Genomic DNA, 14,389 nt, shown 5'->3' with positions numbered 1-14,389 from the left:
AGATGTACAAGCGATCCTTCACATTTTCCTTGGCGAATGCTAATGCCACGTCGGAGGTTTTGTCAGGGAACCTGCAGATGAATAATTAATTGATGCCACCGCAATTAAGGGTGTAATTTACCTCGACCATTACGCAGTGATTTTATTAAGGAGCGCTGATGGGCTTGCAAGGAATCCATGCAAAATTCATAGGATGGCAGCACATCAAGAAGATTTGGAGTAAAGGGGGGGGGGGATTACATTGGCGACAAATTCCACCTCTTGAAAAAAAATCGGAACGTGTTAACAGGTCCTTTAGGGTGTGTGTGTGTTTTATTAGCAGAAACCTGTCTGCAAGCTTGCTGCATGGACTCGGAGGAGCTGCTGTCACCTGATGGGATTATTTTGGTGAAGATGCAAAAATGCTTGGGCCACATCAATGACACTCATAGTTTAGGAAGGATTTATCCATCGTTATTTTAGATAGGGTCATATTAAGCATGGTTTCTCCATTTCTGATCAGTCACTGAGTCCTGTGTGACATCACCTGATCCTCTATTGGGATATTAGGCACCATTGAGATTAAGGAAAAATTGAGAAAATGGAGAAAAAATGAAAGACATTGGTCTTTGTAAGAAACTTAAAATGCATCTGAACATTTCATTCTTTAGTGTCCCAATTTTTTTGTGCATAAACAATATTTTGGACAACTCTTCGGACTTTGACTCCAACAAAAAAAAATTTCATGTGAACTTTATGACGTAAACAGGTTCGAGCATGAAAACATTTGCTCTGAAGTTATTTTTACCTGAATTTGCCCGGCAACCAAAATTCAAAATGTCAGCTTCGTAGCTCTACTAGAACCCAATTAAGCGAGGCCTTAAATTGCATCAAGCACATCTGCCTCAGGTTATTTGTTTGAATACTTGAATGTTTACTCTAGCTACAGTTTTCTGGTGACCAGTACAGGGTGCACCCTGACATTTAAAGTTTGCTCTGTCATTCTTTTGATCGTGGTAAAAAAGATTTTGGGGATTGATACAAGGTTCGGTATGTTACATGATATATGAATGACATAATCTGAAACATGAGCTATATGTATTTTTCTCGCTATGCTTGCCAATTTTGGAATTAACAATAACATTTGAGCTACAAACCTGGAACAAGTGTGCCTATTTGTTTCAACTAGGTAAGGTGAAAATGAAAGAGGCGCTGGCGTCTCCGACGAAGCGTTTTATGACGCAGCCCGAGACCCCTCAACGAGAAGCGTCATGGCGCTGAACAGCGTTTTAATGCGGTGAACATCTGTATGCAGGCGGCGAAGGTGCAGCGGGAGGGAAGCGGGGATGAAATATTCATGGCGTCCCGTTTCTTGACGATGAAGCGATGCGACAGCGTTCAATATGTCCGAATGTGAGCCCAAAAGCCGCCACCTTGCGTGGTGACTTACTTACTCTCGGTTCAACAGAACGTAAAGTTAGTTCATCAACGGTGTACAAAAAGTAGCAGCCCGTCCTTGAAAGAGTGAGTGAGCGAGCGCGTTGTATTGTAAATATGGCGCAAGAATTGCCATGAATATTTAACGGCCTGACAGCGTAGCACAGGAGATAAAAATAATTCTCCCGTCAAGTGAGGACCTCCTTATGAAATGGGGTAAAAGCTATTCTGTGTTATCAGATTTTTGTAGCGAGAGCGGCGTTTCTTTTGGATTGCATCATCTTTTATTTAAATGTCAGGACCCGGCGCTGGATGACGACTGTGGCTTTTCACAGCTTGCCCAGATCGGTCCGATGAGGCGGGCCTCGGAATTGGATTTGATGCCACTGGTGATGCAAAAGGTCAGTTCAAAATAAAAAAATAAATAAAAAAGAAGAAAAGCGGGGGGGATTATACACATTTGTGATATTAAGGATTAACACTTTTTCTTTCTCTCTTGGAAACACACTAAGGGGGGAGTATTTCCATTGAAAAACAAGCTGTACACTCTGACCTTCAATCCATTTGACATCAACAAACAGCAGGTTAAACCAATCTGATGTGATCAGCGCGTGCAAAATGTGAAACGGGCCCACTGCACTATGAGCGGTCCTGCTGAATACGCTACTTTTGATGATGCTCTAATTCAACATTTGAATGGTAGATGAACAGCAGGCAATCAAATGGCAAGTGGAATCACAACAACAATGACATTTCAATAAAATTCCACCATCTCCACTGGATTTTTCATAAAAGATGTTTGGATGCTAACGCTGACGCAATCCGTGCATATTGTCTTGCAACCGCAATGGATGCCTTAGTAAATAAGACTGTTTGCACTTGTGTGTGACATGAATACAGTAAACAAGAATGCATCAAGAATGGCTTTGTGTGATCAGGAAGAGTACACACAGTAGTGGATAATTGACTGCGCCAACAACCCCCCCCCCCCACGCAGCGTGTTGACTGTTCACATTGTTTATTCTAGATTTCGTTTTGTGTGCATATGGAAGGTGGCAAATCCAAGTATCAATTTAATTGAACGTGAATGCTTGGAACTTTTGCGATAAACATGCATTGCAAAGCAACCTGTCACTTATTTATACATTTTAAATGACGACCGACTCGGTATGCTCGACTTATCCGTTTTTTTGTTTTTGTCAACGCTATAAAAGGTTGTATTTTTACTGAAGCGAAGGGAAAGCTAAAGAGGTAGACATATTAAAATAAATAAAAGAAGGATCATTACCTCTACCGGGAGATTATTGGTTTTATGCCATAACATTTTTTGAATTGTGAGGCATGTCTTACCTGGGGGACATCAGAAGATCTCAGGGACAAGCACTAGCTTGAAAAACCCCCCAAACATTTGCAGTGTTGTCTTTGTTACCAATCTTCCTGAAAACAAAACGGTTCTGTGCAGTGGCCCTTAATGAAACGTACGTACGTACATATGTATGCGTTTACGTAGCTGAACAACCCCTAAGAAAAATGTTTTTTTTTTTTTCTGTTGGGTTTCCTAGGACATAAAAGGTCCAGTTTCTCCAGGATATTTGTAATAAATGTTTCTCCACTGATCAATACAAGATGGCATACAGCCCCACGTATCAATGGTCTGTGCTCGACTGAGTTTTTCAAATCCTCATTAACGCTTAATACTCACATTTTACACCACAGGAGCAACATGTGTCATACACAGAAAATACAAATGTGAACTAAAAGCATGATCAATGATTACAAAAGCCCAGTCAGAGTCAACTCTGTGGGTTATCGAGTCGATCGTGAGCGCTTTTAACGGTCCGCGGCACAGACCCGGGCGAAGAGGCCTGCGTGAGTGAGATACAGCGCCGTCTGACTAAACACCATTGCCTGCTCATGGCCAGATTAAACTGCACGCTGATTCAGGATAGCATCTCATGCAATTTGCCGGTTCACACTCTGCCAAAAGTCCAAAGTTGCCGAGAACACCTCGGGTTGCGTGGGCTGGCCCCTCATTTGAAAAGCAACACGTATTTGGATTTCTTCAAATGTTTATCTGCAAATGCAGATGGAGAAATTCACAGCCAGCAGATATACTGCACGTGTGCTTTATCTATCTTGCTTTTTTGTAGAAAACATGTCGTGAAAATATATATCAGTGATTTTGGAATCATTTTGTGGGGTTTGGAATTTTCCTTTTTTTTTCCAAATGCACTTCAATAAGAATCAATGATACTCTGATTTTCCCTGTTCACTGGCTGGCCTGGTCAACTGCAATTGCAAGGTGTGTTAAGAAGCAAAGCACCTAACTTTGCAGTAAAGCTACTTGCGTAATGTTAACACCACAAACGAGCTAATGTCCTAATGCATGAAATCATGAGGTACAAAATGTTACATTCATTCCATTACGTTATGACTATACATGTCTCGAAAGTACAATACTACACAGTGCTACTTTTGACAAATATTTCAATGTTTTGGCTGCAGCATTTAGCAGAAGGAGTGTCCTCAGACACATTTATTGAGGAAATGAATCGTTAAAATCTGAAAAATTACCATGTTAACTAGATTAGGCAAGGCAACTTATCAAGTAATCTCCTGATAGGGCGTCCGAGCGGCGTGATTGATGGTGCGCCGCCTCCATGCGCCAGGAAAGAATTCCTGATTGCTCGTTGCAATTATGTCTCGCCACAAAATAATACATATTAGTAGGTGTTCCATCTCCCCAAAGAGATACTCATTTGCATGTATTCACTGTAGAATAGAAACACATCTTCACATCCGATACACTCGTGATATTCTTTTTTTCTTTTACTGCTAACCAGTAGCTCAGCCAAATGTAATTTGATTGATTGATTGGCCCGCCTGTTCACCGCAATAGATTTTTGCATCTGACACATTAATGATCCGCGCATATAGATGTATAAATGTTTAAATAGAAGTCTGTGGAGCCAGTGCGTCAAAGCGCTCCGTGAAATGTAAAATATTACATCTTTAAATGGGTTCCGATCGACCCAAAGCATGTCATTAATCACCACTGTGCTTAATGGAAGAACGCCATTGCAAGAAGATAAATCATAAAATCAATTGATAGAAAAGATTGACTACTTATGACATACATTTTAGTTATGGGCTGTATCCATTTTAAGAAATATATCTATTTTGCTTTTGTAAAATTTAGAAGGTGTATGTTCCACTATTTTTAAATTGAAGACTACTGTATTCACTGGCGAGAATTTTTATTTATAATGTTGTTAAGCCTTTTACTTTTACAAGACAGACGGACAGACGGTGACGTGCGTCTGGGCAAGGGAAAACCCGGTCCAAAGGGTCTTTTGAGTCGTGCTTGGTCTGATCCCTCACCTAGGACCTGTTTGCCACCGGTGACCCTGCCAGGGGCACAAAGCCCATATTGCAACAGTTAAAGAGTCCAAGGAAGGAAAAGTGGAGCAGAAAAAACAACAGAGTCCTTTTGAGGTGAACGCATATTAATGAGATTTCATCCAAATGGAATTTGGCTTTAGTCCACTTCCATGTTTTATGTTAAATGAAAAAAAATTAAAAGGTGCAGTCTCATACAAATCAAAGTATGTTCTCGCACTGTTTTCCTTTGAAACAGATTGGATCTTTCTTTTGAAGAAAAATGGAATCTCAGCTACAGTAGAAGCCAGTGAGAAAAGATCAAGATTGTCCCCGAGGGCGGCTATGAAAGAAAAATTAAGCAGTAGAGAGAAACCCGGCATGTCTCTGCGCGCGTCATGCAAGTGTGGTCGACTCTGGTATTTAAACGGCACGTTAGGTGTATTAATTTAATGTGACTCCAGCTTCCCGAGAATGCATTAACCCCGTCGCTAAGTGAATTGGCATGGCTGATTGTGGATGTAATTGCTTATTAGCATGACCCGGCAGTGCTGCAATCCCACGGGTGTGAGCTGCACAACTCTCGCTAGGGGTTTGAAAGGCAGTCCGAGTAGTCGAATGTCTCCTTTGCGTCATTGTTCTGTAATACCAGATATGGCAAAAGTACTCACACGCTGCTGTGTCCTTAAATGTGTGCAGACTTTTTATAGAATTAGAGTAAAAAAGTATTTGTGGATGGCTACTTGCCACCCTTGTGTACCACAAAGATATTACCTCTCCACCGCACATACGGCGAGAAAAAGAACAATATTTAATTTTCTGGCTCACAAGGTTAACGGCGTCGTTTGTCTTTTGATGATGTGGCCGGCAAATCAATTTTTCTTTGTGTTTGGCAGCGCGCACCATTTCTTCCCGCCATGCCTCAGAGACAACAACATAATGGGGGACACACAAACAACTCTCACGCACCATGACCCCATGAACTACAAAAAAAAAAAAAAAAAAAGAGCCCAAAAGCTTGCCCTTAGTGGTACGCAGTGGAGCAAATTATTTTTTTCTTAAATCAAAATCCAATACACTCCTTTGGCAGGTTCTCCCACCATCTTGCCTCCTTTCCCCCCCCTCGCATTCACCACTGGACTTCACTTGAGGTTATTAACCTTTATGCCTGGCGAGCTGATTCAGAGGTCCCTGAAGGCAACGCGGGGAGAAACAGGTGGATGAGCAAAGAGCGGCAACAGATGTTCCCAAAAAGAAAAAGCACAAGGGCTCAATGTGGAGAACAGAAAGGCAGCAAACAACACTTTTGTATTTTTCTCATTGCGCGAAGTATAATCTCATACATGAGTGGTTGGATATGGATCTTGTAGCGGGGGATGCGACTCCATTTTTAATGCAGCGAGAAGCTTGTTACCAGAAGGCAAAGATGTGCTCATCTCTGCCAAATAGAAATGACATCCAACACAGCAGCACAGTGTGTGTGTGTGTGTGTGTGTGTCCACAGGATGACAAAACATGGTTTTCATTGGAAGCTGCAGTCCAGTGATTGCAGAATAGCGAGGAAAGTGCGGCATCTTCACCTCCTCTTCCTCTTGCTGCCATTACTATGTGAAGGACAACAACCACAAAGAAACTTTTCCTGACTGGATGTTGTCCCATGTGTGGGCAAGAAACCTATTCACCTGGACTGATGCTCTCAAAATGGCTGACCATTGGTGGAGCACTTGGCGAATTGTTTCTTTTTTGGGGAAAATGATCATTTGATGAGACGGTAAAACTGGATTTTTGCAGCTAGTCTCATGGAATTTTTCCATGAATACAGATCAGCCATTGCAGCAATGCAACACCCCAGCTGATATAATTTAATACCAATGCTCATTTATTGCATGATACATCTGCTGTGTACTCAGTCAGTTGAAGTAAGCTCAATTGAAAAATCACTGCGCAGGCGCTTTTGTATTTGAAGGGCTCAATTAGAAGCCAACCAAGTCTCATTCTAAAAGCTTAGCATGCATCAGAATGAAAGGCGGCCGTGATCCATACGGAACTCCACAATAAAAGATTATTCATCGCCGTTTAACCTCCACAGTCCATTTCACACGTGCATAAAGCCAAGTCGACTGTTTTCTTTTGATTCCTGTGGGTGCTTCTCTGGGAACAACAAAGGAGGGTTCCACATTAAATAAAAAATGAGCAAAGCAGGCAAAGTTTCATTATTCATCTGGAGCTGGCAACTCCCCAGCTTCCCATAGGGAGCGCTGCGAAATCAATCGGCGTGACGCCGTGCATGGTATGTGTTTGGTTTGAACGTCAACATTGCAGACAGAGCCTCTGCGGCAGCATTGCGGGAACTTCAAAAACCATATCCAATCCTACAATTGCGCATTCCAAAACAGCCACCTTCAGGACACGTTAACAAGCTCGGCGTCAACAACGATAATGATGCTGATTGTTTTAGACAAGTGAGAAGAGACTTTACCCTGCTGGTGTTACTTTTGCTCCACATTAACAGTCTTGTTTTTCGTATTTCAAATGAGTTGGCATCCATCTCAACACAGACAACTCAGCACACACACACTGCTTGCTTTTTGCGCTGAATAAGAGTAAGTTAGTCAAAGTCAAAGTCCGCTTTATTGTCAATTCCTTCACATGCCAGGCACACAAAGAGATCGAAATTACGTTTCCCACCGTCCCACGGTGACTAGACAGTACACAACACTCACATCAAATAGCACAAAGAGTAAAAACGAACAGACAAGAGCAACAAATAAGTAATAAGCAAATAACCCAAATAATAAACAATAAATAAATAAATAGACAAATAAGAGCAGCAAAATGGAGCAAGTTATATAGTTACTCTAATATTTGGGGGAAAATCTTGCAAAAAGTACTCGATGTATATATAACACGCTGTGCGTGTTACTGTTTATTGGTGAGATGATGACTAAGACAACTTGAAGTTGGATGGTGAAATACTGGCATTGCTAAAAATCTAATCAAATGAAGTGGTTCAAGTACCACCTCAAAAAAAAAAAAGATCACCTACCATAATGACCAATGTGAAAATGAATGAATATGTTAATTAGTGTTTATCTACGCCAAGAAAGGTCTTGGTCATGAAAAAAAATAACAGTACTCTAAAAGCAAGTGAAAATTCTATTTGTATTTTGTATTTCTGTCTGTGGCTTACCACTAGCGGGAGCCCACACACCCACTTTGAGGCTATTATGTACACTGAAACTTGTTCCCTAAACCTAAGCACCACATTCCTAAGGGGGCTTGCTTAGCCTCAGGTGGAGAGCGTTAAAGCTGGGAGCGAGGACTCAACTGGCAAGCCAGTGGGCCCTCCCGAGCAAAGAAAAAAGAAAGAAAATCTTCCAGAGCTTTAGGAGGCATCATGAGGAGACACACTGGCAGGTGCTCTTGTTACATTTGACATGCTGCATAGCAGATGACAAGCTCTCCTCCAGCGCCGACGACAGGATGAGGCGCCAGAGCCCAGCAGACGGCAAAGAAACTGCAAGAACCCTGCAGGCTGATTATCTTCTAGTTCTCTTTGTGTAGCCTTGGGATGGGGAGGGAAGGCATGCTTCATATAGAAATATATATGAAAAAAATAAAATCTTTGCGGTGGTCGCGGAGGCGCCTTTCCAACATCTCGTGATGAGTGTGATACCTTGGGGGGCTTTAAAATCCACAATAACACGGCTAAACTATGAGAGCATGAATAATGCATCAGTTTAGAGGAAATCATTTGTGTTCCTAAGTCAATTACTGCCAACAATAACAACAGATGAAAGAGCTTGCATTGTCACAATTAAGAATACAGAAGATACGTATTTGCAGTGCAGCTGCGCAATAACATTTTTTATACATTGTATGTGCGCTAGCGTCTTTTAAAATTGTTTCAATTTGCATTTTTCAAATCCTTATTTCAAATGGAAGGGGAATATGAAGCATTGTCTGACCTACAAGGAAAAGAGTTCAACGCAAGCCCTCGGAATGCAAGGCCGTTTTTGGAATGTTATTGTCAAACAAGAAATAAACAAAGTTACAGAGTCCAATTGATTCAATATTTACTTATTCCCTTTATCTGAAACTGAGAGTCTACAAAGACATATATAAAAAAAAGAACATTAATATTTATTTTTAGTGACCAGAATGATCCTGTTAGCCTGATGACATGTCATTGTTGCTCTTGAACACAAACACAAATTCTATATCGACACTTCCAGCATTCTGACTGTCGAAATGACTTCTGCAAAGAATACATCCGTGATTGCTCCACTATAGTTATTCCGTCGAAGCTCCTCCATTGCTTAATCCTGGCACCGTGAAGCGCATCGAGATGCTCCTTAATATTGTTACGCTCCAGTAATTTCCCGGTATGAGAGCAACTTCCAAGTTGGCGTGCAAGCATCAAGGAATGTTACAATAAAAAGAGATGAGTCACTTGGCGTGTCCATTTCGGACAACCTCATCCAATAAGTTCCTATCCTATTTGTTAAAATATAAATGGAAAAAGCAATGTGGTGAAGCAGCAACTGGCACAGTTCACACGTTATTCACTTGGATGCCTTGATCGTGCGTAGAATCATTTGAAAAAAGAGCTGCCGTAAAGCTTTTATTTTTTTTTTTTAAGGACAATTGTGATCAAACCGCTGCTATGGCAACAGCCATATTTAGAACATTTGCACAATCCCTCATTAAACAAAAAATGTTACTGGAATAGACTCTCATTTCTGTAGAGGATTAAAAAAAAAATCATCATTTAATTTACTTTTCTTGGCTTCTTTTTAAACACTGCTCACTTTGCTATTAATGATCGTGAGCTGAGCAAGCTTAGAGAAAAATAACCTCCTCTGGAGGTGCTCGCCCGACATAAATCTGATTAGATGCGAGCGTGGAAAAGTCTCACCGGATAAAGTTGGAATGGATTCACTCTGTTTTCAATAAGCACTTCATAATAGAGGAGCTGAGGAAGGCAGCAGATATAGAAGAATGTGTTTACTGCCATCCTCTGCACGGGAATAAGAACAAATGGAGCAGACTGGAAGAGCATCGCAAGATGCATCCATCTACAAACTCCCAAACATAAACAATCCTCAATTCTATAGAGCAAGAGTGGAAAAACTTTTCTGCTCAAGAGCCACATTTGATATACAAATATTTGACGATGTTTACAAGCCAGTCGGAAGTTGCTAACAAGTCGTCAACAGATGTTTTGTGGAAATTGCCGTCACTCTTCGTCAATGTCCTGGTGGAAAAGTGTGAAATAGTACATTTGCGTTGATGGGCGAGTTAGCTTAGTTATTCTTTATGTATAATTTTTGGTCATTCAATTATTAGTAGGACATTTCATGACATTTTGATTTAACTGCATATATATTTATTTGATAAATGAAACATTTCATTCATGATATTTGTAATGTATTTTTCAAATGTTGCCACTTTCAGTCCTTCCGTAGAAAACAGCAGAGCTTTTCAAAGGACAGTGGCTAAGAGTGATTGGCTGGGAGAACAATGATTTGACACAAGCGGTAATTTTAGAAAGGCAAATGAAAGGGATAGTGACAACGAAGGACGGTTCATGTGACAGGAATTCCCGGCGGGCAAGAATCGACGGGAAGATTCCCCCCGTCATGAGTTGAACAATTGGCTTTGACAAGCTGATTTACTAAGTGGGAGTTGTTTACCAAGATTGGTGCATGGACGGGATCCAGAGTGTAAATTCAATCCATAGAACCCATTTTGAGAACCTTTTTTGCCATTTTTGTATTCAAAGATTTCTTTGCCATCTTGTACTTTGTTCAAAGTGCTTCTCTAAGGCAAAGGCCACTAGAAAGTCCCTCCTCCTTTTTAGTTTTTGCTTCTACCCCCGTCGCCCGAGCTTCTTTGAGTTATGGAAGTCTTTTGCACGTTCTGAAGGGGCTGTGCTGGGATTGCTTGTTCTATTCTAAAGGCCTCTTTCTACTCATCCTACACACGTTGTTCGGAACACGTGTGGCACTTTCACTCCAAGTCAAAGCAGCTGGTATTGGATAGGGAGGAGAGTCCGCTGCATTCAATGGCCAATTACAACCAGAGCTATGTCTAATATAAAAATGGGGCCATAATAATACGTTGAAAAGTGGGGTGGTTAAGTGTATTTTAGAACGATGGCGGACGCTACAGTTTGCTCCTCTGACTATAACTGAAAATAAAATGGAAACGAGTGTCATAAATGAGTTTGTTTCACTGAGTCTTTATGGTAATTTCAGACATCAGCGGCTTTTCTTATTGGGAAAAGTTTTCTGGCTATTGTTGCCTCACAGAGGGGAAGTAGCAGCTAATTTCTACCATCTAAAAGCTCCATTGTGAGAGGTGTTGACGTTGGCCTTTCATCACCTGCAGGTGTACACATCACCTGTGGTGGTGCATTCACGGACGCTGTTTATATTCAAGGTTGATTAACAGTGGGGTGTCATTTGCATTATTAGAGACTATGCACTAATGAGACTTCAGCTTTTGGGCCTTAATTGGATTGCTTCACCACAGTCCCTTATTGATATTTGCATGCCACAGTTCATCACGATAAGTAATGAGAAGATTATTCACTAGAAGTCTCCAATTGGAAGCTCCATCTGGGATGCATGTTTTGTGGGGGTACTGTCCACCGTTGGGCAACAATGACAAAAGGGACACGAGGCAAATATTTGGTTATGCTAAAAACGAGTCCCTTTTAGCTGTTTTTCGTGGTGCTGGCTTGTAGTGGAATTGGCCAAATGTATGGATTCAATGATGGCATTGTGCCATATATTTGAGCTAGAATGACAAAGCACAATGAGTTGACTACGTCAAATTTCACAATCATGAACATTTTCACTTGTCCTTGAAATTGCAGTCATTCTTGGTTTGGCTCCATGGTGAGGGAACAACAGTCCAGTTTGAAGAACAAGGAAATATATTTTCAGAGACTCATCATTTTACCGGTATACTCTATGTGCAAATGTTTGGCCTCAGAATGTTTTATCACAATACATGTTGACGGTGATTCTGATGCACAAAGTGGCAAGGTTTACTCTCCTCAACGACATGGTGACCTATGAATGATGCGCCTTCTATTCGACTCATCTGTACCGACTTGAAACTGGAGAATTGGTTAGTCAGTACATTTTTCCCATGTAGCCTTTTAATATGCAACACACTATGAGGCCATCTTTTAGAAACATTTTTACAGGTGATGGGACTCAACGTGCATTTTGTCACTATTCACAGCAAAGCTTGGTCCCTGTATGCGCTTGTTTATTATTCTGCACCTCACGAAGAAGGATTGCAGGATCATCATCTATGACCCTACATTTCTTCGAACCTGTAAGACAAAGCAGCGACAATGCTTGTAAAGCAATCAGTCCCCCGCTCTTCGACAGCCTTGCAACGTTAACGTCATTGAAATATATCCCGCCACAAAAACAGAAGCAACGACGAGTGACAAAACCTCTTGTCTCATTAGCAGTGAAAGCAAACCTGCCCATCTGGGGACACCTTCCGGAGCACTTTGCGCACACAGGAGATCCTTTTGGGGTCGGAGAGAGGCGACACTTTTGCCAGAGATTCAGAAAAATATCATTATATTCTGGTAATTAGGTGTGAAACGGTGCACCATAATTATCGGCAAAGTGTAGCAATTATAGGCGACCATTTACTGAAGGAGCGCAAAAACCAACGTTCCTTCTCTGTCAATTTGAAAATTGTCTGTGATGGAATAGCTACTACTTTTTGCATTTGGACAGGACTTTCATCCGCCAGACGTTTCCCATTTTGTCTATAATACAGTTGCGCTTCCATTAGAGGTGCACCTAATGGTGAAGATGGGAGATGTTACTACGCTACAGTACTCCCTCATCACTGCTATCATTGTTCCCCAGAGCTTTCCGCTGTGGTCCATCGCGGCCGACTGTGTTCTGTGTGAATCCCATTAACCCCCTCAAGTTGATATTCATTGATGTAAATAATACAAGTGGAATCAGGAGCGAAATTCAGATTTCTCCTATTGTTTTCCTCCAACTCTTGCAGTTTTCCAACCAAATGTATGCCAACCCTCGAGGCGGGATTTGATTTAATGGACGGATGGATAACACGACAGCAACGGGGCCTCACGCACACAGAATTATGTCCAATTTATATGAGCCCTCAGTCCCGCGTTTGTCGCAGAGTGGGTCGCACTCTTCAAACCTGAGTGTCATGTATGGCATGCTGAGGCTACATCGGCAACTGTCCGATTGTCCGTCTCCTCAGACCTCCACTTTGGGGTAATGGGAATCCGCCCGGAGCCGTGTTTGACACCTCACTGAATTGAATTACCATACAGCAGCGTGCGGCAGGGGAAAAAGGCACACTTAAGCTGCATTAAATATAAAAGAGAGGACCTCGCGTCGGTTACCCTTGCACGTGGTCCGAAGCATTCTGCACAGAACTTGTTTACATGAATCAGCTTGATCAGTGCATGCACAGTCAGCCTACTCTGCTTCATTGCTTAAGCACCACATTCCTTCAAAGAGTCGTTCAAATTGAAAGTGAAAATATAGATTCAAATATGTTGTGTTTGCATTCACACAATAATAAAATGGATATGAAGAGTCTAAACAACCTTGTTCAAATGATTTTGTAATGTTAAAAAAAATAAGGAAACCAAGATAAATCATTCAATTTTTTTTTGTGATTTGACCTATAACCTGCACAACTCAATTAAAAAAAAAGTCAATGTTTTGCTAGAGTTGAGGAAAAACCAATAAGTGAGATAATGTTTTGTAATTTTAAAGACACCAAGTACATAAAATTAGGCTCCATAGTTATAAAACAGAGCCTCCCTTCCAGCTACAGTAAAGTGTGTGTGTACATGTCCACTGATGACACTGGAAACACACTGCTTGACCTTCAACTGTCAATCAAATACATTGCTTTGGTCTATGTGAGCTCAGGAATCAGCTGCAGGCTGAAAATGTACTGTAGACAATTCAGATTCCTTAATCAAAAATAACATTCTTTACTGTAGATTGTGAGAGCAAAATGGAGGGTTCAAAAAATAATAATCTGTCTAGACAAGTGATGGGATGCATTATAAAAATGACATCTGAGCCTTTTAAAGTTGTAATGATATCATTCAGATCAATTCATAGCGCTTGCACTTGTTCATGTACATTTGAAAAGAAAATCAAGGGAATGACAAACCTGCCCGTGACATGCAGACCAACCGGGCTGGACGACCGAGTCCGACACCATGCAAAAACTTGACAGAAATTGTTGGGAGGACACGCTTTAAGTAGCGCTCTTTACAAACAGGGACAGGTGCCGGTAGTTAGCGTCATGTCAGGGGCGCGGCCGAGAAGGTCGGGGAAAGTAACCGGCTGGGTGGCACTTGGTGCAGAAATTAAAAGCTCATCCATGTCCACTATGCATTTTTGCAGGTGTCCTACTAGTCTAATGACGCCTGACAATAAGAGACAGTCCAACAAATTTCCACAAATGCTAAGTAAAATAGTGTTTGTACTCTACACCATTGGGAGGTGAGCGTGCTCGCTCTTCTACTTCTCGGCCTCAGCTAAAACCAATCAAG

The 14,389-nt window shown here is 41.4% G+C and overlaps 1 protein-coding gene across 1 annotated transcript in view; it reads right to left on the bottom strand.

The window, feature by feature from the left end:
- The window catches only part of slc16a1a (solute carrier family 16 member 1a), a 28,519-nt gene extending 14,468 nt beyond the window's left edge, over window positions 1-14,051 (bottom strand). Inside the window, exon 1 of the mRNA XM_085923916.1 lies at window positions 14,005-14,051. The gene's annotated coding sequence lies outside the window, so the exon portion shown is untranslated. The remainder of the gene's footprint in view (window positions 1-14,004) is intronic.
- Window positions 14,052-14,389: the final 338 nt, after the last annotated feature.

The sequence above is a fragment of the Syngnathus leptorhynchus genome, chromosome 11 (genome assembly GCF_054491065.1).
Source record: "Syngnathus leptorhynchus isolate UIUO chromosome 11, UIUO_Slep, whole genome shotgun sequence".
NCBI lineage: Eukaryota > Metazoa > Chordata > Actinopteri > Syngnathiformes > Syngnathidae > Syngnathus > Syngnathus leptorhynchus.
The sequence above is the reverse complement of the archived record's forward strand: the minus strand, read 5'-3'. Positions and strand labels throughout refer to the sequence as shown.